Genomic DNA, 24135 nt, shown 5'->3' on the forward strand with positions numbered 1-24135 from the left:
AAAGACTTCCGCTAAAAGAACGTAACTCTGATATATTTACAAAACAGGTACCAACTATTGGTCATACGCCTAGGCCCTAGGTCGGGGTGAGACAAATGTGTTTTGGTTGTTCAATTACGGTTGCCATTAGTCATAAACAAAAATAATAATAATAATAATAATAATAATAATAAGCATTCGATCTATAATAGGTGGAATGACAATAATCGATTAGGGCCATATTTTAATAACTTTATTGGCTAAGCCTTAGCCTATTATACCTAAAAATATATTTTGCTTGAAACTTAAAGTTTATTTGGGTTTTTTGGATTGACTGAAACCTATAAATCAGACCCAAGAACCAACCTAAATTACTTCAGTTGGGGTTACTCTTTTCTTAGGTTTGGGTGTTTCGGGCCGGGTTAGTTTGTGTTCGGTTACGGTTTTCTCAGGTTGGGTTTTGGGTAAAACTGAGAACCCTAATTTTATATATGATGCTATTTTTTATGTCACTTATAATGAAACATTTTATCATCTTTTGTTAGAATTCACTATTTCATTAAAAAATATTACAACTTATAAAAAATCAACAAATGCATCCTTTTCGTTTCATGATTATGAAGAAATTGTGTAAGAATACACCACGTATTCGTATAAATTGATCATTAGAAAATATAATTTCAACTTATAAAACCATTTAATTTGATAAATATAAGTTTATAAAAACAATTAGCCATTTAATATGTATATTTTAATTGTATTTCTTTTAAGTATCCCGTGCATTACACGGTTCTAAAGCTAGTACTTGTATAGTCACATTGACTGAAATCACACTCAAAAGATCTATTTTGTTTACTAAAATTTGTACTTACAAAAGAAGGGTTTTTTTTTAATACTTTGAATTTTGAACTTGTATATATAATGAATACTAAAAACCAAGAATATGAAAGTAATAAGTTTAAACCCTAAAAAATTTAAAATTTTAGCTGTTAAAAAAAAGTACAACAAGAATATATCAAGAACAGAAAACTATGCATATAAGAAAACCAAAGTAATTGAGGAAAGAAGTGTGGTTTTTACGTAACATGTTAAAACCTGTATATACATGCTAATTGTATAGTTCTCGTAGGTAACATATTGTTAATTTGAAAATGGCAAACACAGTATGGAGCACAACGCAATTTATTGGAATTAAACGATTTCGATATTTTTATGTAGTAGATACACTTTATTTATTTTAAAATTCACCATTTTAAGGATGAAATATACTATTATTCAAATTAGTTAAGAAATCAAATAACTTGCATATATAAAACACAGTCATTATCTCATATATGCAACCATTAACATCTAAACAAATTAAATGTATTTGGTAAAGATGTCATATTTCTTGCGAAGGTTTCATCTATTATATTGACTGATCACATTTCTTTAATCAACAATGATTAACCTTTTATATATCTTTCAAGTCCATGGCTTTCAATGAATATACCAAAATCGTATCTGTCCTCCACATAACACACCTATAAATTTTACAAACCATATGCTGCTCATGTATTATATATTCTTTGTCAACATCACATAGTTTTTGTTGAACAAATCTTGAACATAAAGCAGGTGGTTCCATCGATCTATCGATCACAAAGATGACCGATTTCAGCAAGAAAACACAGATTTACGCAGAGAAGGTGAAGAGATTTCCGGGTTACATATGTCGAAAAACCTGGAAAGTTGCTAAAGATGATCCGAGGAGGCTGGTCCATGCATTTAAAGTAGGGTTTTCTTTGACATTAGCGTCTTTGTTGTACCTAATGGAGCCCTTGTTTAAAGGGATCGGACAAAATGCTATTGGGCCGTCTTGACCGTCGTCGTTGTGCTTGGGTTTACCGTTGGTAAGTTTTTATATTATTGGTTCTGAAATGAACGTGCCCTTGCATGTGTCACATATTTATTGTATATGTATATAATTTGATAGGTGCGACGATATGCAGAGGATTAAATAGAGGATTCGGGACATTGTTAGTGGCGACACTAACCTTTTTATTCGAGTTTATAGCTAAAGGATACGGGAAGGTTTTTCAAGCTGTTTTCATTGGAGCTTAGGTTTTTCTGTTTGGTAACAAATAGCATTAAATTGTTTGCAATGATATATAAATTTAAGCATGTTTAGGTTTTTTTTTTTTTTTTTTGAAAAAATAAACTTCATTCACCAAAACAAACCATATGCAAGTCCTCAATTCAAAAACCGCATGAAAAACCAGAAATTACAACAATATAAGAGGGGAATCGCACCAATCCTTCCATTCTATATATTCGAATTTAGATCTATTTCTAATCCAAAAAAACGAATTAGCTTTAATCTTCGTGATAATATCCACCACTTTAACTTTCTTCCTTTGAAAAACCATCTCATTTCTGGCAATCCATTTACACCATAAAGTCGTTAACACAATCCCGTGAACCGTCCTCGTCTCATGTTTCCGCAGCTTCAAACCTTTTGCTAAAGAGAGTAAATCCCTAACCTCAAATGCATAGAGAGGAAGTAACCTACACCAGCTCACAACCCGATCCCACACCTCCAATGCAAAAAATGCAAGCAGTAAATAAATGGGCCGATGATTCCGTAGAATCGCCACACAACGGACAATTTATATTTTGTAAAATCATACATCTCTTCGTCAATTCCGCCCTAGTTGGGAGTCTATCTAGTTCTACTCACCAAGCCAAAACATTGCACTTCAAAGGGAGCCATCCTTTCCATCTCATTTTATAAAACCGCTATAATTTTGAGCCGAAATAAATAGTTGTTTACCCGCATATACCGTAAAATTAGTTGGGCCACCACCTACCCATTTTCACGAATCCACTAACGTAATCATGGATCTGCTCCAGAAACCCAAAAAGTTCTCTAACCTCCTCAGCTTTCATCGGTTCTCTTTTCCGATTCCACCTCAAATTTTTAACGGTGCTTCCAAGGGTGATTCTGCTTTCAACCATACAATCTTCACATTTTTCTAATCTAAATAGATTAGGATATGATTCACGAAGAGGCGTTTCCCCAATCCACAAATCGCACCAGAACCTTATAGCATTGCCATCTCCAACTGAACCATAGAAAAAATAATGCAGTTTACATCTTTTTCCCGCCTTCACAATCTCATTCCAACATCCAGGAGAATTGGAGGCAAGAGGAAGCGACGACCAATTGTTTTTACTCCTGTGACATTCTACAATGACCCGCTTTCACAAACTGTTTGTTTCTTTCTTGAATCTCCAATGCCATTTAAGAAGCAAGGCTTCATTAATTTCTTTAAGACGGCTAATTCCTAAACCACCCACATTTTTAGGTCTAGCAACTCTATCCCATGCAACCCAATTAATTTTTTTGTCTTCACTCGTGCCACCCCAAAGAAACCTCCTCATAATACCTTCCAATTTATTAATCACAGTCACAGGGGCTTTAAAAAGCAAGAAATAATATATGGGGAGATTTTCCAACACTGATCTAATAAGTGTAACCCTCCCCCGATAGATAACAGTTTGTATTTCCGAGATGCTAGACGCGTCTCCATCACATTAATCACCAGCAACCAATTGGTGTTGCGATTCATGTTCGCACCCACTTTTATACCGAGATAATTAAAAGGAAAAATACCTATTCTACATCCCAACAAGCCAAGCATATTTTCCACCTCGGTGTCAGTCGTCCCTACACCAAAAAGGTTAGATTTAGGAAGACTGATTCAAAGCCCTGAACATAAGTAAAAAACTCGAAGAATTCTAGCAGTCTTCTCCAAGTTTTCTCTCGAGTCTCGACCATTACCCCAAGAAGATAAGTATGTTTAGTATATAAATTTGTTTCATTTTTGCATTTTTTGTAGGAGCATCAACTACTTTTTTGAGGTTCTTCCCCAAAATAAAAAAGAATTATGATTACGGTGTATTAATATTCCTCTTGACGTTTAACTTGATCACCGTATCAAGTTATTGTGTCAACAATATCTTAAAACTAGTGCAAGGGCGCATTTCCATGATTGCGATCGGTTCTGGTGTTTGCATGTTTATGAGTCTTTTCTTCTTCCCAAATTGGTCTGGGCAAGATCTTCATAACTCAACTGTTATCAAGATTGAAGGTCTAGCAAAAGCAATAGATGGTATGTGTATATATACGTAGACAATAAATTTTCATATAAATTGCATTTCAGAGGTTAATTAATTATTAAATATTTTTTAGTTTTCTTTTTAAACCAAATGCAGCTTGTGTCAGCAAATACTTCAACGATGAAGAATCAGAAACATTAGAAATAGACAACACGTTAGATGATCCTATTTACAAGAATTATAAGGCCGTTCTAGACTCGAAATCAACTGATGAAACCTCGTAAGCTCCACGTAACTTTGTTTTTAATTTAAATAATACTAAAACTTGATTACTATTTTATGGTTTTTAACATAAATATTTATATTAGTAGGCGCTTCATGCTAGTTGGAAGCCGAGACACTCGTGGCATTGCCACAATTTCCTGTGTCAACAATATGTAAAACTAGGAGGCGTTCTTTGGTATTTTTGTTATGGGGTTGTCGCTCTTCATGGAAGTCTTCAAACCGAAATTCGGGTACTTTTTTTCCCTATATGTGACGGATATTTACTATACTTGCGATGCTGGCATATATTTATTTGCAACTTGCTTAATAAGTTATTTTGTTGAGAGATCTAATTATAGAATGTTCATAAGGGAAGATTCTTTCTGGAATATATATGAATACTAGGTTAGAACCTGTATAATACACGGAATGAGGCAAATAAATAAAAACAACGAAAAAATAAAAATAATCTAATTTACAAAAAATTTTGATCCTTATAGATAAAATTAATAGCACAGAGAAATAAATGTCAACAAAAATCATACAAACAATATTAAATATTACATAGATAGCTTAAAATATGCAATTCATTATGTAAATACCTGCTTGTATACAAAATCTGTAGTTATATTGTAACATTACCATTATTATTAAAAAGGTTAATAGTCTAAGTCCATCTCTACTTTCTAATATTCAAAATAGGATTACTTCATAGAATATTAATCAAGTTTCAATTTTGTTCCAATTAAATTACTCATTCTTTTTATTGTTTCAATCCGATTACTTAACTTTCAAATGATGTTCCAATCCTAAATTGATGACATATCATTTCTATTTCCTTTTTCTTTGTTTCTTTTGTTTGATATATATACACACAAGTCTTTATACATCTTTTAGAAAAAAATAAAATAAACAAAAATTAAAGCTTCATTTCTCTTTTTCGGTGCATCTCTCTCTCTCTCTCTCTCTCTCCACCATAACCCAAACCCCATATCAGTTTCTCCGGCAACCAAACTGTCCCCTCCGGCGGCCCGTTTCGGTCAGAGTTGGATCCATTCACGGTCGCAATCTTCTTAGCCCCACCGCGCTAATACTCTCTCTATGCGTAACTACTATTGTACTCTACCAAGAACAACACCATGCGCCGACCACTGTCGTAAGCTACTTCCAGCACCAACTTGGTGCCATTTTTTTATGAGAAATTATGTAATGGCATCATGTTTATAAAGAATATATTGAGGTTTTTGAAGAAACACTAACCGGACCCCGGGCAGATTACTGGTAACCTGGGGGTTAGAGAGATGTTTCCCACGAGGGGTTAGACCCTTGGAAGATGGTTCTTCTGATAACCTGCAAAACAGACACCGTGAGCTCGTCACTGAGAAGGGGGGGGGGTTCCTCCTTGTGACCACCCTCCGGCGTGAGAATCAGACTAGATTGCTCTTTAAATATAAAAGTATATTAAGAGATTGCTAGAGCAGATATCAGGTATAACATGATGATATAAGATATGATATGATGATAATGTGATAAGATGAGATGGTCATACCATTTGTGGTATTTATAGCCGAAGGTAGGTTTCCAAGGAGGTATGGCCGGCTGCAACAGTGTTCCTGTTCCACCAACAGTAGCCTACGCACGTGCCCTGCTGGTAGTTGGTGGGTAGGTAGCGGCTGATAGAGACCAGGCCTGCTGTATACTATTCATTTTCCACCAACTGCCGGCTACGCACGTGGTATGACAAGAGTTGGTGAGTAGGCAGCGGCTAATAGTGACATACAGTGTAGGAGCATGCTGCTCGCCATACTGTTGTCCATAAGCTGTCGTATCTTTAGTCAGATCTTTTTCCCATACCTCGTCAGGTACGGTACAGAAGATCTTCCCGTATCGTACGGACTGGCTTATTTGGGCGGGAGTATTCCCCCTCCCGCCCTTGTGCGGGATTGTTCCCGGCTTCGCTCATTCCTTCAGGTGACACTGAATGATTGAGAGCTAAGTGCCTTGTGCGTGTAGCCTTGCTGCGCGGGTGGCCTTCCCTAATGGCTTGTATCCGAGGCTGCGGGGACAGGCGGAGTCCTTCACCATTGGGAGGCATTTCCTGCGGGACCAGCTTGCGTACTGCGCGTAAGGACGTCACGTCTCTGAGCATGGTTGGTCCTGCGGATCCAGTTGGTTTCTGCGCAGACGTCCCTGTTTAAGGTGAGTCTTGCGGGTCCAACTGGGCTCTGCTGGGACCTACCTCTTCAAGTCCCCCCAGTCCAATGTTCTTCTCATGCGTGTTTAATAAAGTGAGGTGAACTTTTGGACTTAAGCAAAGGGTTTTGAAAAGGGTTTTTTAAGGTTTTCCATGGGGATTCTTCCCGCGGAAGTCCTTGTCACTTGCAGAAATTCCCGAGTTTCCTGCTTGGTCTTTGGGTATGATGCGGGTAGGTCTGTAACCTCCTCGCAAGTCAGGAGCGTTGAGTCCTACTTGTGTGGACTCTCCATGAGGTTTTGGTAGTTTTGAACATAGTGATCAATTATGTTAAAACCACTAATTCCATCTTGGAGCTTCCAACAATGTAGTTCTCGACGTTCCCACTATGCGGAGATGTTATTTCCGTTTCCGCAAGCATTGCCCAGAAGATCCTTCTTGGTTTCAATTCCCAGCGGAGCGCTAGGTATGTGAAGGGTTTTGCCTTAACACTGTACCAGCGCTCGTCTTACGGTTACCTTACTTCCAAGGTATTCCTGGCGTCAATTCCCTGCGGGTGCTAGGTATGTGAAGGGTTTTGCCTTTACACTGTACCCGCACCCGTCTTATAGTTACTTGGTTGCCGAGGAATATTTGGCTTCAATTCCCTGTGGGTGCTAGGTATGTGAAGGGTTTTGCCTTTACACTGTACCCGCATCCGTCTTATAGTTACTTGGTTGCCGAGGAATATTTGGCTTCAGTTCCCTGCGGGTGATAGGTATGTGAAGGGTTTTGCCTTTACACTGTACCCGCATCCGTCTTACGGTTACTTGTTCGCCAACGTTTACTTGGCTTCAATTCCCTGCTGGTGCTAGGTATGTGAAGGGTTTTGCCTTTACACTGTACCCGCATCCGTCTTACGGTTACTTGTTTGCCAAGGTTTTACTTGGCTTCAATTCCCTGCGGGTGCTAGGTGCGTGAAGGGTTTTGCCTTTACACTGTACCCGCATCCGTCTTACGGTTACTTGTTTGCCAAGGTAAGGGGTATTTTCCCGCTTACTTTTTTATATTTTTAAATTTTGAATTTTGAAATTCGAAAGGTTGGTGGAAAGATAGGAACAGTCCAAACCTCTGAAACGTCGTGCGACGGTTTCTTCTGACTGTGTCAGGACGTGCAGGAAGTTATGGTGACGTGACATTATATGGTCATTCCAGACGCTTTTTTCGGCGCGTGGGCGCGATTTTTCGGGCGCGTGGCCGCGAAATTAATGGCACTCGTCCTGTCAACAGCTGTTGCCAGCTTGCCCGGTGCCACATGTCACGGTTTCATTGCACCTTCAATTTCTCTCTCCTTCGCATTAAATTCACCGCATTAATTGCGATCACTATATAAAGGGGAAGAGGGTTCTTTGTAATTCACATCTTCACTTCTTCTCTTCATCTCTAAGGCGATTTCTGGTGAATACTCCCTTATTCAGTTGAGCATTCCTCCGAAATCGTTTCTTCTTCCTCTGCAATATGTCTTCCCATGATGCTGAAGCTGTAGCCGACGATAGGAGTACTGCTGGCGAGTGCCAGTGTGCTCTACCTGTCGATCAGTACCAGTATGTCGTCAGGAAATTCATGCTTGAGTCTCTTGAGCCTGAGTTTCCTGAACCCCACCAGACTGTGTACGATGCCCCCAGTGGCAAGATCGGGGTATATGTTGCATTCTTTGTTTATGGGAACCTTAGGTTTCCATTGACAAAGTTTGTGTACCGTGTCCTGGAGAGGCACGGTGTGCACCTGACCGAGGTGCATCCGATGGCGATTGCCAAGATCCGGCACTTCGAGTGGGTGTGCCGGATTCTGGGTATTGAGCCCTATGTGGACCGCCTGATGACCTTCTATACTTGGAGGTGCATCCAGGGGTGGTACACCCTGAAAACCCGTATTAAGGGTTTGAAGATTTGCGTGACCGAGCGCAGTCTCCGATCGTGGAAGCGGGAGTTCTTCTACATTTCTGCCCGCGCCATCCCTATTGCCATGAAGTTTAAGAAGGGGCAAGCGCTTCCGAGCCTTCACGCTTCCAACTACCAGGAGGCGGAATGGTTCGCGAAGATATCCCGGGTCCAATCTCCGGTTTACCGGTTTGCGGAGTCCGGGATGGTGATGCTGAGGATGAGCCGGGTATGGAAGGAGGCGTCTCGGTTTCTCATCCTTCTCGAATACGGTTTGAACTCTATTCCTTATGGTATGTCTTGTCTTTCTTGCTGATATGAGTTTGTCTTCTAACTGTTTCTTTTCTTTCAGAGGGGAACGATTTGGAGTCGCTCCTGTACCCGCGGGAAGCTGACGGTCCCGTGCGGGTGGGTACTCGTGCTCTAGACGAGAACGAGTTGCCCATCCTGGAACAAACGGCGGATCGGTTTGTGGAGGTCTATCCGCTAGGCCACGAGATCCTGAGCCAACGGCGGCCAGGTAAGGCGATACTCATCCTCAACCCCTCAATGCTGTACCCGCTGCTGGAATTCCTGACATCCTGTCTTCTTCTGAGGAATCCGCAGATGGTCCTCCGCTGGTGCGGAAGAAGAAGGCTGCCGGCGGGAAAGGGAAGGAGAAGGTGGCCTCCACAGCTGATCCGGTGCTTCTATCTGACACCGAGTCAGATAGTGAAGGGGTGGCGGGGAACCCCGGTGGTGAGAAGACCACTGCTCCGGAGGCTACGACTGTTACCTCCGGAGAACCAACGACGACGAAGGTGACCGGCATCAAGAGACCGGTTCCATCGGGCTCGTCCCCGCCCGTCCGTACGTTCAGGCTCAAGAAAACCCGTAAGTACAAACATCCTTATTTTTGTAGATTTGTCACTTTATAAATTTATTGAAACACTTCTTGTGCAGGCGTGGATGTTGACGCATTCCAGGGTGGAGCGCAGAGGAGTACCCCTCCGCCGATGACGGTAGGCTCGGTCAGCCTACCTGAGGCGACGACCCAGGCGCCTGCACCTGCTCCCGCTGGTTCAGTTGCTCACTCTGAGCCGACTGTTCCAGCCGAGTTGACGTCACCGCCGGTGGTAAGTGCGATTTTTACAGCATCTTTCACCGAGCCGGCGGTTATGATTGCTGCGGATTCTGCGGCAGCCACTGCGGCGGCTGCCACCATGCCCCCGCCACCGGCACCGACGGCCGGCCCATCAGGTACGCATGGGAGTACTCGCCAATCTTTGTCACCTTCCCATCTGCCCGACCTTTTGGATGGATTTCCCTTAGGTTCAGGTGATGGGTTCGGTGGCTATCGGCCTGTGATCGACCCTACAGGTGCGTAGGGTTCTTTTGGCCTTTATATTTTTCTTCATCTTTTCCTAACTGCTTTGTTTCTTTTGCAGTGTCGGATTCCAATGAAGTGTATGTTCCGCGATGGAACATCCGCCGAGGAACAACCCTTCGTACCCCTGTGGAGTGTGTGGAATGGGCTCGCCACGCTGCACCCCATGGTGCGTTGGGGGAAGCCATGGCTAGCTACCAGGAGGGTAGGCTAACCAATGAGCTTCGGGTTCTCCAGGCCCGGATGCAGCCGTGCGTCGAGCTGCTTTGTCGTGAAAACGATAAGTTAAAAGCAGCTCGCGCCAAGGAAATATCTCAAGCGCGAGCTCTTCGGGAGGAGAACCAACAGTTGGCCGCAGCTGCTGCGGAGAAGGAGAAGGCCTTCAAGGCCCTCGAGGTTGAGGTTCAAGCGCGACTCGAGGCCCGCTCCAAGGCTGCCCAAGCTGTTAACGAACAGCTTCGGCTGGCTAAGGAGACTGCGAGGAACGCAACCGAGAGGGCCACCAAGGCTGAAGCCGTTGCTGAGCCTTTACGCGTGGAGAATGAGGAGCTCAAGGCCAAATTAGAGGCTCTCCAACGTGCTCATGATGCCTTGGCAATGGAAGATGCCAAGAAACTCCAAGAGATCCTGGACCAGAGGGGCGTGCTTGACCACACCGAGCGGAAGCTTAAGGGCGTTGAAGAGGCTGCTGCAAGGGAAGTGCTACTTGCCAACCTTAACAAAAGCGAAGCCGAACGCGCCCGCACCCAAGCTCAAGCCGCTCTCCAAGAAGCTCTGGTTGCCAAGGAATGGCTTCTTCGAGAAGCGTTGACTCAGGTATGTTTAGCTTTACGTCTTCACGCTTTCCTTTGTACATAGAAAAGGTGTTTGACACTTGTATTTTCTTTGTAGGTTGTGCATCGGGTCTTCTCAGAGACTACTTACGATGATGCCATGAGCGCAGCCCTCAACGCTTCTCATGAGGATGGGGAAAGGGCCGGCTTCCTGCTTGGTCTAGGGTTCGTTGAGAAAGGCGTCCCGCCTTCCAACTTCCCTTTGTTCGATGTGGACACCGAAGCTGCATATGACCAAGCGGTGAACCAATATGCCGCCTTCCCGCATCCGGTGGTGGAGAAGGTGAAGGAAGTCGCTGCTGCTGATGATGGGCTAGCTATCCTCAAAGCTTTCCTTGAACTGCCACGCTCTACTGATGGGGCTGGTCCAAGTGGGAGTGGCCCTGAAGCCTGATCCTGAAGATCCCTTCCCACTGCTAGAATAGTTTTAGCTTGTACAGATGTATTTATTTTCTTTTCGTAGGCGGGTAGTTGCCCGGCCATTCTTGTAATAATTCGTTTGTGAAATATAAATCTTTTTGCGTATAAGATTGTTATTTCCTTCTTTGGGTTTCTTGCTTTATAAACTTATGACTTGCATACTTAGTTTAAATTAGCAATTTTCCAAGTGTTTAGAATAAGTTAACCTGTTGAACGTGGTTGATAATGGGTTAAAGTTTTGCTTCCTCTTTCGTGATTGTGCGGATAGAACCGTCACTTGCACTTAGTAGGATGGCAAAACTTTACCCTTATCTGACCTGCGTGTGGGTTTTCCTCATCCTTTGAGGATAAGTTAACCTTTGAACGTGGTTGATAATATGTGTGAAGTTTTGCTTCCTCTTTCGTGATTGTGCGGGTAGAACCGTCACTTGCACTTAGTAGGATGGCAAAACTCTACCCTTATCTGACCTGCGTGTAGGTTTTCCTCATCCTTTGAGGATAAGTTAACCTTTGAACGTGGTTGATAATAGGTGTGAAGTTTTGCTTCCTCTTTCGTGATTGTGCGGGTAGAACCGTCACTTGCACTTAGTAGGATGGCAAAACTTTACCCTTATCTGACCTGCGCGTAGGTTTTCCTCATCCTTTTAAGAATTTTGTTTTGAACCGTTCGACGCGCGGTTGTCAATAGGTTGGTGTTCAATTTCCTTTCATGATTCATGCGGATAGACCGGCACTTACATTTAATGGGATAATTGAACTCTTCCCCTTCAACTGACCTGCGTGAAGGTTTGTCACGTTATTGGGTTCGTGCGGGTAGGACCGCCTTCCCACGCAACGACTTCACGTAATGTGAATGCCGTCACCAGTGTTCAGAAAAGTATAAATGTAAAATCATCAGCTTCGATGTTCTAAAGAGAATCATTTCCATTAAAAGTGGCTCTTGGCCTTTTCTTTACAAATTGGAATTGATTTACATGCACACTGTGTAAATGAGCTCCCTTCCATGTTGTTGGGATGGGAGTGCCATCGAGCCGATACGCACCTGGTTCGGGATCTCGTTCTTTACGCAGCATGTAGTCTCGACATTGAAGCTGGAATTTTTATTCGTGTTTTCCCCAGCTGGGGTTCTACACGCACCCGCCTGCTCAGCCTTTATTGCGCCACGAGGTGCGCGAGCGTCCCATCTCTGACAAATGCTTCGACCATGTCTTTTACGTCTATGCATTCTTCAGTGTTGTGGCCTTTTGTCTTGTGAAAGTCACAGTATTTGCTCCGATCAGCATCGTGACGATGTCGGATTATTGGAGGCTTTGGCCACGGGAGCTCTTCAGTGGCGAATATCTCAGTGACGCTTTTGGTGAGCGGCGTCCATCTGGAGTTCCGGTGCGGCTGTACATTATCCCTTCCGCCCAATCGATGTTGCAAGCCGGATGAGGTGTCAAAGTTTACCCTTGACTGCCAAATGCCTAGCTTCCGCTTTTTATTTAGTCGGGCGGTGAGGACGTTGTCTTCTCTCGTCTTCTGAGTGTAGAGGTTTGTGCTCTGTGGGAGATCTCTACCCAGTTGCTTCTCCGTTTCCGCATAGCGTTTTGCTGCTGTCATGATGGCATCCCATGTGGATGGCATGCCATCTTTACCCGTTAGGGTGCGGATGAGCTCTGGGTCATGCGCGCCCTGGATGAAGGCAGCACGAACAAGATCTTCGCTGATATTGCCCAAGCTTAGCTTCTTTGAGTTGAAGCGAGTGATGAAGTTTGGCAGAGATTCATCTTCTTCTCGTATGCATTTGAGGATTGTCCATTGCTCCTCGGTATACTTCCGTTGCTGGCTGAAGTGTTGGCTAAACTTCTGCTGGAAGTCTGCCCAGTCGTAGATGTGGTTGACCGGTAGACGATCAAACCAAGCTCTAGCAGCCCCAACAAGCGTCATTTGGAACATGTAACAACACGTGGGTTCCGTCCAAGTGCTGACGGTTGCCCCCGCTATGAACCTGTTCAAATGATCGTCTGGATCAGATATACCGTTATATGTGCCTATGTTAGGCATTTGTTTGGCACTCTTTGGGGCGATTGCTTCTGCAATGTCCCTTGCAAATTTGGACGTTCCCGCATTTGCAACGTTTGGTCTGAACGCTTTGGAGAAGTCTCGTGGACTTCCACCTGTGCTTTTTGGTTTGAAGGCTTGTCCAAAATGCCTTTTCGGTTGGGATTCCATTTCCTTACGCTTCCCTTTTGCCCTATGGCGAGGGTTCGCGTCGGAGTCGGATTCCTCCGAGTCATCCTCCCAGTATTCGAATTCGTCGGCCTGTTGTACGGAACGCAAGCGTTCGTCCAACTCAGCCTGGAATTCCTTTTGTCGTGTCTCCGCCCATGCCTTAACTTCATCGAGAGTTTGGCGGGGGAGTCTTCGTTTCTCAACCTGGGTATCAGTGGATCCCAGTAGGCGATCATTTACTGCACTTGCCCCAGCATGAGTAACTGGGGTAGTGTTCGTAAAATTTACTTCACATGCCCCGGCTTGGGTAACCGGGGTAGTGTTTGTAAAAACTGTGTTACCGGTATTCCCCCCAGTAGCTGGGGTTGTGGTTACCGGAATTTCTCTAACCATCTTTGTAGAAGTTTGAAAAAACTGGAGAAAAATGTAGTTCTAGCTTTATGCACGGATGGCGCCAATGAAGTAACACTAACCGGACCCCGGGCAGATTACTGGTAACCTGGGGGTTAGAGAGATGTTTCCCACGAGGGGTTAGACCCTTGGAAGATGGTTCTTCTGATAACCTGCAAAACAGACACCGTGAGCTCGTCACTGAGAAGGGGGGGTTCCTCCTTGTGACCACCCTCCGGCGTGAGAATCAGACTAGATTGCTCTTTAAATATAAAAGTATATTAAGAGATTGCTAGAGCAGATATCAGGTATAACATGATGATATAAGATATGATATGATGATAATGTGATAAGATGAGATGGTCATACCATTTGTGGTATTTATAGCCGAAGGTAGGTTTCCAAGGAGGTATGGCCGGCTGCAACAGTGTTCCTGTTCCACCAACAGTAGCCTACGCACGTGCCCTGCTGGTAGTTGGTGGGTAGGTAGCGGCTGATAGAGACCAGGCCTGCTGTATACTATTCCTTTTTCACCAACTGCCGGCTACGCACGTGGTATGACAAGAGTTGGTGAGTAGGCAGCGGCTAATAGTGACATACAGTGTAGGAGCATGCTGCTCGCCATACTGTTGTCCATAAGCTGTCGTATCTTTAGTCAGATCTTTTTCCCATACCTCCTCAGGTACAGTACAGAAGATCTTCCCGTATCGTACGGACTGGCTTATTTGGGCGGGAGTATTCCCCCTCCCGCCCTTGTGCGGGATTGTTCCCGGCTTCGCTCATTCCTTCAGGTGACACTGAATGATTGAGAGCTAAGTGCCTTGTGCGTGTAGCCTTGCTGCGCGGGTGGCCTTCCCTAATGGCTTGTATCCGAGGCTGCGGGGACAGGCGGAGTCCTTCACCATTGGGAGGCATTTCCTGCGGGACCAGCTTGCGTACTGCGCGTAAGGACGTCACGTCTCTGAGCATGGTTGGTCGTGCGGATCCAGTTGGTTTCTGCGCAGACGTCCCTGTTTAAGGTGAGTCTTGCGGGTCCAACTGGGCTCTGGTGGGACCTACCTCTTCAGTTTTGAAAGAGATTTGTGTTATAGTGTCGGAACCCCAATCCCAAAAAACGCCAAAATTTCTTCCCACATCAACCTGGTACGCACTTCTAGTACGGATCGACATCTTGGAGGCTTAAAGCATGGACCTTTTATAAAACCCGAGAATAAAAAGGTTGGCCGGAATTGTCGGAGGAGGTGGCCGGAGTTGGTGGAGATGGTGACCGGAGTTGGACCTCTTATTTAAAAGAAGAATGAAGCTTTAATTTTTGTTTATTTTATTTTTTTCTAAAAGATGTATAAAGACTTGTGTGTACATATATCAAACAAAAGAAACAAAGAAATGGAAACAAAAATGACATGTCATCTGTCATCATTTTTACCTCTTTAATTGGTAAAAAATTTAGGATTAGAACATCATTTGAAGGTTAAGTGACCTGTTTGAAACAATAAAAAGAACCCCTTTTCAAAATATATTAAAGTTCATATCTTAAAATTGAGCAAATAGTTAACTGTTGGAATACCTGCAAATTACAATTTGCTCAATCATATTCAATAATTAAACTATAACCAGTTAATAAACATAACTGATCAGGCTCCTTTTAATGAAATCTTGATGTAATCAGCTCTGAAATCATATATCCATTGCTGTATAACCTGGCTTTGGTTGCTAGTTACTTGAGGGCTTTAGCTTCCGTAGCTGTTGTAGACCAAATCCAATAGCCATAAAAAAACAATGTGAGAAATCAAACGGTAGTCCAGTACACGATAGTATAAATAAACAGCTTATATACGAAATTATGTGTTTTCTTCAACTAACAAAGTTCACTAATTTTAAGTTAAACCATCATGGGTGAGTCAATCATACTGCACCTTAATGACAAGAAGATGGTGCCACCAAAACGAATGTTCAGGGAACCATAGTGGCATGGTAGAGTTGTTTGTCACATAATGCATTTCCTTCCAATTTATTGTTTTAAATTCCTCTAATAAATCTAAACCAGCAAAAAAGACGTGGTTGCCCGACTTATATCACAGGAAGGCAGGAACCATTCTACGAATACACGGCAATCGGCGGACTCACTGATACGGTTTATTCGAGACAACCATCAATCTCCCAAGAACACAAGAGAAGAAGAGAAAAGAGACCCAAAATAATAATTCTTTATTATTATTTTTCTTAAACGAGATTACAATATATAAGAAAACAAAGACATATAAATAGAAAAAGATAAACAATAAGGAAACATAATTTGACTATAATAAGAAAACTAAAGAAAAGATAAACTTTAATAATAATAATAGGATCGTATCAATTCCTGACCCCTTGAAAACGTCCTTGTCCTCAAGGACGGAATATTGTTGCCATGGCGGTCACCACTCGAGTCGTACAACGATAAGTGGGGCGGTCTCAACGCAGGACCATAGTGGCCATCATTCTAGTCTTTCGGTGCTATTCGGGTCAATGTCAACGGACCACCACAAGGGGCGTAACACAGGACGCCTTGTTGCCCCTTTTAACGGCGTCGGCGCCAATGAGCTAATTGTATTGTTGTAAATTTAATTGACATATTTATTAACCACCAAATTACCACTTTGTAGCTTATATTTACCACTTGCATGCCCACCTAAGGTCGCATCCCCCAATCCTTGAGTAACTTCCTCGTTAACAATGGTTTCATGATCAGACTTGGCAATTGCACTGACAGAACTAGCATGGAATTGAGTAAGCATTGATGTAGTGAAATCATCCCAGGTGAGTAAGTCTGAACTCCGAAGCCAACCATTAACCCACCAGAATGGTTCATCATCGAAGGATTCAATGGCATAGGGAAATCGCTCGTCGCCATAGATCGCATAAAAGAGGAAATATCGTTCAGCTTGAGAGATCCATAGGGCAGGATTGGGTCTAGTGAAACGAGGTAATTGTGGATGCTCCCACAAGAGTTCTTCCAAAGCCATCTAGGCTAAGGACAGCTCAATGAAAACACCAATTGATACGGTTTATTCGAGACAACCGTCAATCTCCCAAGAACACAAGAGAGGAAGAGAAAAGAGACCCAAAATAATAATTCTTTCTTATTCTTTTTCTTAAACGAGATTACAATATATAAGAAAACAAAGACATATAAATAGAAAAAGATAAATAATAAGGAAACATAATTTGACTATAATAAGAAAACTAAATAAAAGATAAACTTAAATAATAATAAGGGTTAGGTTCAAATAAGAAGTTTGATTTTCCTAAGAAGGCTAGGAAGGAGGGTATTTTAGTCTAATACTTTAATATCAAAACCCACTTACTTTAATCTCAAAACCCATTTAAATTAATTTCAAAAACCCACTTACATAAAACCCAATTACATCTTCACTCATCTCTTACAACCACCACCACAACCGTCACCCACCGCCACCATCTCGCCGGAAAAGTCTGAAAAAACACTATGAAAAACACAATGAAAAAAACACAATGGAAAAATACACTATGAAAAAAAACACAATAAAAAACCACAATTGTATGACACAATGTAAATAACACAATGGAAAAAACACAATGAAAAATACTATTGTATAACACAATTTTGTAAAACACAATTCGGTAAAACATAATTTGTAAAAAACCCACTAATTTTTTTTTAATTTTTATATTACAATATAAAAATTATTGTGAATTTTTATAAAAGATAAAAAGACACTCGTTATTATTGTGAATTTGTTTTTCAATAAAAACGTCGTAAAAAAAGATAAAAAGACACTCGTTATTATTGTGAATTTGTTTTTCAATAAAAACGTCGTAAAAAAAGTTATGGACGTTTTAAAATGATGAGGAAATTTGGCATGTGCCTTGTATGTGGAAAGAGAATGTCAACAAATGTGTTATTCTTTTTATGCCCTCCTTCTTTCACACTTGATTTCCCCCTAAACTAATCTCAACCCTCCATATTCAAAATCAATGGACAAGATTACTTCTTATCCTTCCTACAAAAAGTATACTTCCTATAATAACTTAACCCATAATAATAATAATAATAATAATAGGATAGTATCACTCACTCGATCAGCCAAATCCCAATGCCCATTCCCGTAATCTTGGAACACGCACATGTTTATCCAAACATTTGAAATCCGAATCACGCCCAACTTCCCATTAATTTTCAATCAATAAACTACAAATTTGAAATCAATTCGATTATTTAACATATGGCATCAAATATGATCACCCATATGGCAAACAGACTTGATTTATAATACAAAAGACTTTCTAAATATATTTTTTTGAAATAAATGACTTAACTAAAAATATTTTTAAAGATTAACATTGTAGTTTTGAATGTAACATATCCATACTTTCATCTAAGTGAAAAAAAAAACATATAGTTAATGTTGTAGCAGGCAAGTGTTACATGTGATGGTGAGCTTTGACCAAATTATACTGCTCTACTACAATAATTTTGAAAAAACTTTATATAATATCCATCAAGTCTGAAATCATTTTTCCACATAAGCAAGTAGAAGCATGTATCTAAAGGTTATAATGGTTATAGATAAAGCCAAAGCCACAAGTGTAGCTGCAGATCTTGACTACCTAAACACAAACACAAAACATTGGATTCGCCTTTTTATGTGGTCATTTTTTGCTCACTACTTTATAAGCGGGTTGAGTTAAGTTGTGTTTTAATCTTTAACGGGTAAAACTAAGAAATATATCTGAAAAGGAAACATGTCAGAGGATTTAACTTATAGTAGAGAAAACTCTTGAAGTAAACTGATTTTTCCAAAGAGTATTTGACTAAAAATTATTTAAGCAGATAGACAGTTAAGTGTTTTGGGTCTAACCAAGTACCCGACCTAATCCGTACCGAAAGCTTATCATGTGATCCCTTTCGATATAAGTATTTTGTTTGTGTTTTTTTTTAATATCTTAAAATGTATATAGTTATTTGGAATGCATAGTCACCAATAAGATCACTCAAACAAAGAGAGACACAAAGAAATATTTGAAGGATTTATTTATAAGGCTAAGTTTATCAAACAGATTTAGGGTTAAACGAAATTAAAAAAAATACAACCGATCAATCGAACACTGAAGATTAACAATTTGATCCCTAATTTAGCTTTTAATTGAGCGAGAGAGACGCGATTGGACATCTCTGTGTTAGATTAACCAATCGTTGTTTCGATTGTGATTAGGGTTCATAATCGAAAACGAATAAATTTCTGTAGGCTTTACATCAGATTTGAAGTATGAACATAATAAAACACACTAGCTGTGATTGAAGTAATGGATACAGATCGACCCACATGTTGATGAAGAGCGGAGAGGAGAAATCGAACGAAATGTTTGGGTTGGGTTATAACAAAACAGGATCTGCGTAGGGGTGTTCAAGAAATCCGCAATCCGAAAAAAACCGAAATCCGAACTGAAACCGAAACCCGAATAATCCGATCCGAATTCTTATTCGAATATTCGGATCGGATCGATCCGAATATCCGAATAACTAATTCGGATTCGGATCGGATTCGGATATGGATTTCAAAAAATTCCGGATAGTTCCGATTATTCGGATATCCGAATATATAACATGTTATTAGTGTATATAGCCAAGTCCGTTAACATTTACAATAATTTTATAACCATAACTTCATTATTCGTTCAATCAACCTAAAACACCATAGACAAAAATGTGGTCGTTATATTCTGTAACACTACTTAACTTCCTTGTTCTTGTAGTGTTTTATTTTTATGTTCTAATTTTGTATGTTTATTTAATAAAACTTAAGTTTGTATATGTGTTATACGGATTATTCGGATAATTTCGGATTATCCAAATCCGATCCGAATCCATCCGAATTCAATTCGGATCAGATAGGAATGCCCCTAATTCGGATCGAATCGGATCGGATCGGATTTCGGATAGGATTCCAAAATTTTCAAATCCGAACAATCCAAACCGAATAAACCTAATAACCCGTTATCCAATCCGATGAACACCCCAAGACATGCGTATGTTTTTTGATATAAGAAAAAAATAAATAAAAGAGATAATGACATGTGGCAGAATACTTCACTCTCATGGCTTGAAAAAAGGTTGTTGAAAATCCTAATTGTTTTATTAGATAGGTAGATAGATGGGATTTAAATAATTATTTCCAGATCATGCTATAACTTATCATCAGATCTTTAATTTCAAGTTTTCAATTTTCAACATGCATATTTATATTGATTAATAATTAGTATCATAGATAGACAAGAATATTCAAGTTTTATTTTTATTAGGCTCTGTTAATGAATTTATATTGTTTTGTCACATCATTTTTTATAAGTCAAACCCTAGAATTAATGTGCAAACCTTTTCCATTAACGAGACATAAAGTTTTAAAATAACTTTTATGACATTTAAATTCAAAGTTTGTATATATAGACTTGACAACATATTTTGCTACGATGTTTTTCAGACTCCAAGATCAGTTAGACAGTTATTTAAAGATCCCTGTATTCATCTTGCATCAGAAGTAACAACATTTCTAACCGAACTCGCGAATAGCATAAGAAACCGACGACACTGCTCGCCCGAAACCCTCACCGACCATCTACAACAAGCGTTGCAAGACCTCAACACGGCTCTAAAGTCACAACCACGCCTCTTTCTCGGACCAAACAGCCCCAACAACACTTCAAAAGTGCTAGCCTTTGTAGCCGCAACTGCACGTCAAAAACTAGAACACCACCCATCAAACCTAAAACCAGAATCCCCGTCCTCCTTTGACCAAAAGTCAAAGGAGGCCGAGAAGCGGATTTTGAGGCCCACATTAAGCAAGCTTAAGATCACAAGTTTGGAGTTCTCGGAAGCGCTTCCGTTTGCGGCTTTTGTGGCCTTGTTAGTGGAGTTGGTGGCTAGACTTGATCTTGTGATTGAAGAAGTTGAAGAGCTTGGAAGAGTGGCTTGTTTTAGAGAGTATGAACATGGTGATGAAGTGGTGGTTGATGTGGGAAGCAGATCAAGAACTGAGGTTAATCTTCCTAGTTCAATTGTGGCAGAGTGAGTTGTAAACGTGACATATATATTATAACTATATAATATATATGTTGGTACTTTTGTTTTGGTATTGTGACATATATAATATAAGGATGGACATGGACAATGATGTGGTGGGCGGTGGATGAAGGTGCCACGGATGTCATGTTGAGAAGGCCCGTCCGTAGAGGTTCAGTTTGGGATTGCCATTGATTGTATCTTTTCTTTTTCTTTATATTGTGTCTTTTTTTTCTTAATATTGTGTTATATTACTCAACATTGTGTCATATTTTGTTCAGTATTGTGTTATATTTTGCGATCTATTGTGTTTATCATTGTGTTGTTTGTTCATTTTCGGCATTGTGTCTTTTTTTCTCAACATTGTATCTTTCGTCATTTTTTTAAAGAAAGGGAATGACGGGAGAAACATTTTGGTTTTTAATTTTTTTTTGTTTTTTATTTATATATTAAGTTATGATTTTTTTATTTTTTATTTTCTTTTGAGAGATTTTGTGTAGCCACAAATTTTTCTCGCACTTCTCATTTTTGTCCCTTTGCATTTTAACTTTACCCTTAACTTCTTAACTAATTTCAATAATAGTATATTTCATCCTTAAAATGGTGAATTTTGAAATAAATAAAGTGTATCTACTACATAAATATCGAAATCATTTAATTCCAATAAATTGCGTTGTGTTTGTCATTTTCGAATTAATAATATGTTGAGAACTATACAATGCACATGTATATAGTATATACATGTTTTAATTTAATGTTATATATATATATATATATATATATAGGATTAGGTTTATTTCAGAAATGCTGCCTATTGCGAGAATTGCGAGAAGAGATTCTAACAAATCCCATAATTTCTTTTTTATTTTCTTATTATTTATGTACAAGGGTGTATTAGTGAAATATAAAGTATTTTATTTTGTAACTCATGCTTATTAATGGTTTAATAATTAATGATAAGTTACTAGCAAATAGTAAGTTACAAACTATTATTATTATTATTATTATTATTTTTATTTCATATAAAATTTAAACAATTGAAATCTATTTGATCTAAAATCATTTTATTCTATAAATGGCTAATTATTATTATTATTATTATTATTATTATTATTATTATGTAATATAGATGTAGCTACGTAATGTGGTGTAAGCACACTTTAAAATGTTGTGTAGTTATAATTAGTGTGGTGTAGACATATCTAGTGTAGTATATGCACACTTTTAATGTTGTGTAGTCATAATTAATGTTGCATTGACATATCTAATGTAGTGTATGCATATTTAATGTAGGTTCGACAAAATTAATTTTGTGTAGGTAAAACTAACATGGCATATGCAAAACTAATGTTGGATAGACATATCTAATTTAGTGAAGACAAAACTAATGTTGTGTATGTACACTTTCAAATGGTTATGTAGTCATAACTAGCGTAGTGTAGACATATCTAATGTAGCGTAGGTAAAAAAAATGTAGTGTATGAACACTTTCGAATGTTGTGCAGTTATAACTGATGTAGTATCTAATATAGTGTAGGCAAAACTAATGCCGTGTAAGAATCAGTTTGTTTATATAATAAAGTGTTGGCAAAACAAATAAAATAGGCTTGCTTCAATACAATGTATGTACTATATAAACAAATCCGTAATATACAATGTAATGTTGCAAAATTTATGTGTTTTATGAAGAAATTCTAAAAACAATTAAACAACTTACATAACCATAAAAAAGACCATAATTTTAGTGAAAAAAATAAAATAGTATTAAACTTCTAATGAGCATTAAATGAGCAAAAAAAACTAACCACTCAAATCATTAAAATCTGGTTTAATGAGACATACACCACAAAAGACGTATGTAACATTTTTATTAAATTATATGTTATAAATATGTGTTTTTAGTTACGAATTTGTCATTTATAATATAGATCATTGATTAAACACAATCAATGGCTCAGATTCATTTCTCGCAATAGTATCACTTCTCGTATGATCCTTCCCATATATATATATATATATATAGGCTAAGTATAAAATGAAAACCCATTTGAGTTGTGAAAACTTTAGAAACCCATTCTCAACAACATGTTTTTAATTAATGTTTAAAAAATGTAAATATAAATATAACTTTTTCTCTCTCCTGAAAACATATATAAAAATTAGTAAAAAAATAGCAAAACATTTAAAGGTTTATTGAATTTTAATAATCCCTATTTAATGGTATTGGCCGATAATAATCTCTATTCATTTTATAGCCACTGGCGGTTCCAAATTTAAAAAAGTTAGCCTCCAATGGTCCCCTGTTAAAAAGGACTTAACGGGCGTTATATTATTTTTCGAATTTCAAACAATTGTTTTAGGCTTTTTGATCAGAATGAGTATACGAGTCGATTAGTGTAAACTTAGCTCGAAACATTGATCCAAACGGCTTGATTTTTGTTAATTGTAAGTTCAAAGTCCCGAACTGAAGCATTGTTTCGTCGTTTTGGAGCGTCGTTTCGAATTAAGTTTTACATTAGTCGACTCGTATTCTTGTTCCAACCAAAAGCCCTAAAACATTAGCTTGAAATTCAGAAAAAAATATAACGACGTTAAGTCCTTTTTAACGGAGGACCATAGGTGGCCAATTTTTTTAAATTTAGGACCACTGGTGGCGATAAAATGAATAGGGATTATTTGTCACACCCCGACTAGCACAATGCGGAAGCGTAAAACGAGAATGTAACAGATACCTCTGGTATCAACAACATTGTTTTTAAAGAAACATTACAAACTAATTTACATTATATTACATTGATATATCTTTGTGGTCAAACTAGATGTTACAACAAAATACGTTCGTTAAACTATTCTATTCGTACTAATAACCTTGCATCTATTAACATAGCATCGAGCTTGTTCCACAATAGATAGCACGACATCACTCTATTCCAACTTGGGTAATCCTGAAAAGCAGTTTAAAACGAGTCAACTACTGGAGTTGGTGAGTTTCACGAGTTTCAAGAAAACAGTTCTGAATATTTACAAGTTAACACTTGTAATCATGATATAAGTATGTATGTATGTAAATGATGTAATTATGCTAAGCTACAGTGAAGCATTGACTGTATGTGCTGCGTGCATCCATTTCCCACGCTCAATCAACCACTGTGGCTCCTCTTCCGCCCACAACATGCCTCGGTAGCTATGTCTAACACTACATAGCCTGTATATATAAATATGGTCATGTGCAAACGGCGCTATGTGACACGGCAACCAAGCCGATTCCGTTTGGGTTTGTCAAACCAATAGTATTATTCACAAGCCACCGGCTCGAAGTTAATCAGTATGATCGTGGGGACTTTCGTGTGTTAGCACTTAGATAATTCACATCATTA

At 39.5% G+C, this 24135-nt stretch overlaps 1 pseudogene across 1 annotated transcript; it reads left to right on the top strand.

The window, feature by feature from the left end:
- Positions 1-1625: 1625 nt before the first annotated feature.
- Positions 1626-20768, top strand: LOC143562145 (aluminum-activated malate transporter 12-like; annotated as a pseudogene). Its single transcript, XR_013140435.1, has 6 exons — positions 1626-1871; positions 1955-2095; positions 3861-4133; positions 4237-4379; positions 4452-4595; positions 20181-20768. The product of XR_013140435.1 is annotated as an aluminum-activated malate transporter 12-like (transcript).
- The last annotated feature ends 3367 nt before the right edge of the window (positions 20769-24135 follow it).

Source organism: Bidens hawaiensis, unplaced genomic scaffold (genome assembly GCF_021521415.1).
Source record: "Bidens hawaiensis isolate Kalapana, Puna unplaced genomic scaffold, B.hawaiensis_p1.1 tig00020915_1, whole genome shotgun sequence".
NCBI classification, from domain to species: domain Eukaryota; kingdom Viridiplantae; phylum Streptophyta; class Magnoliopsida; order Asterales; family Asteraceae; genus Bidens; species Bidens hawaiensis.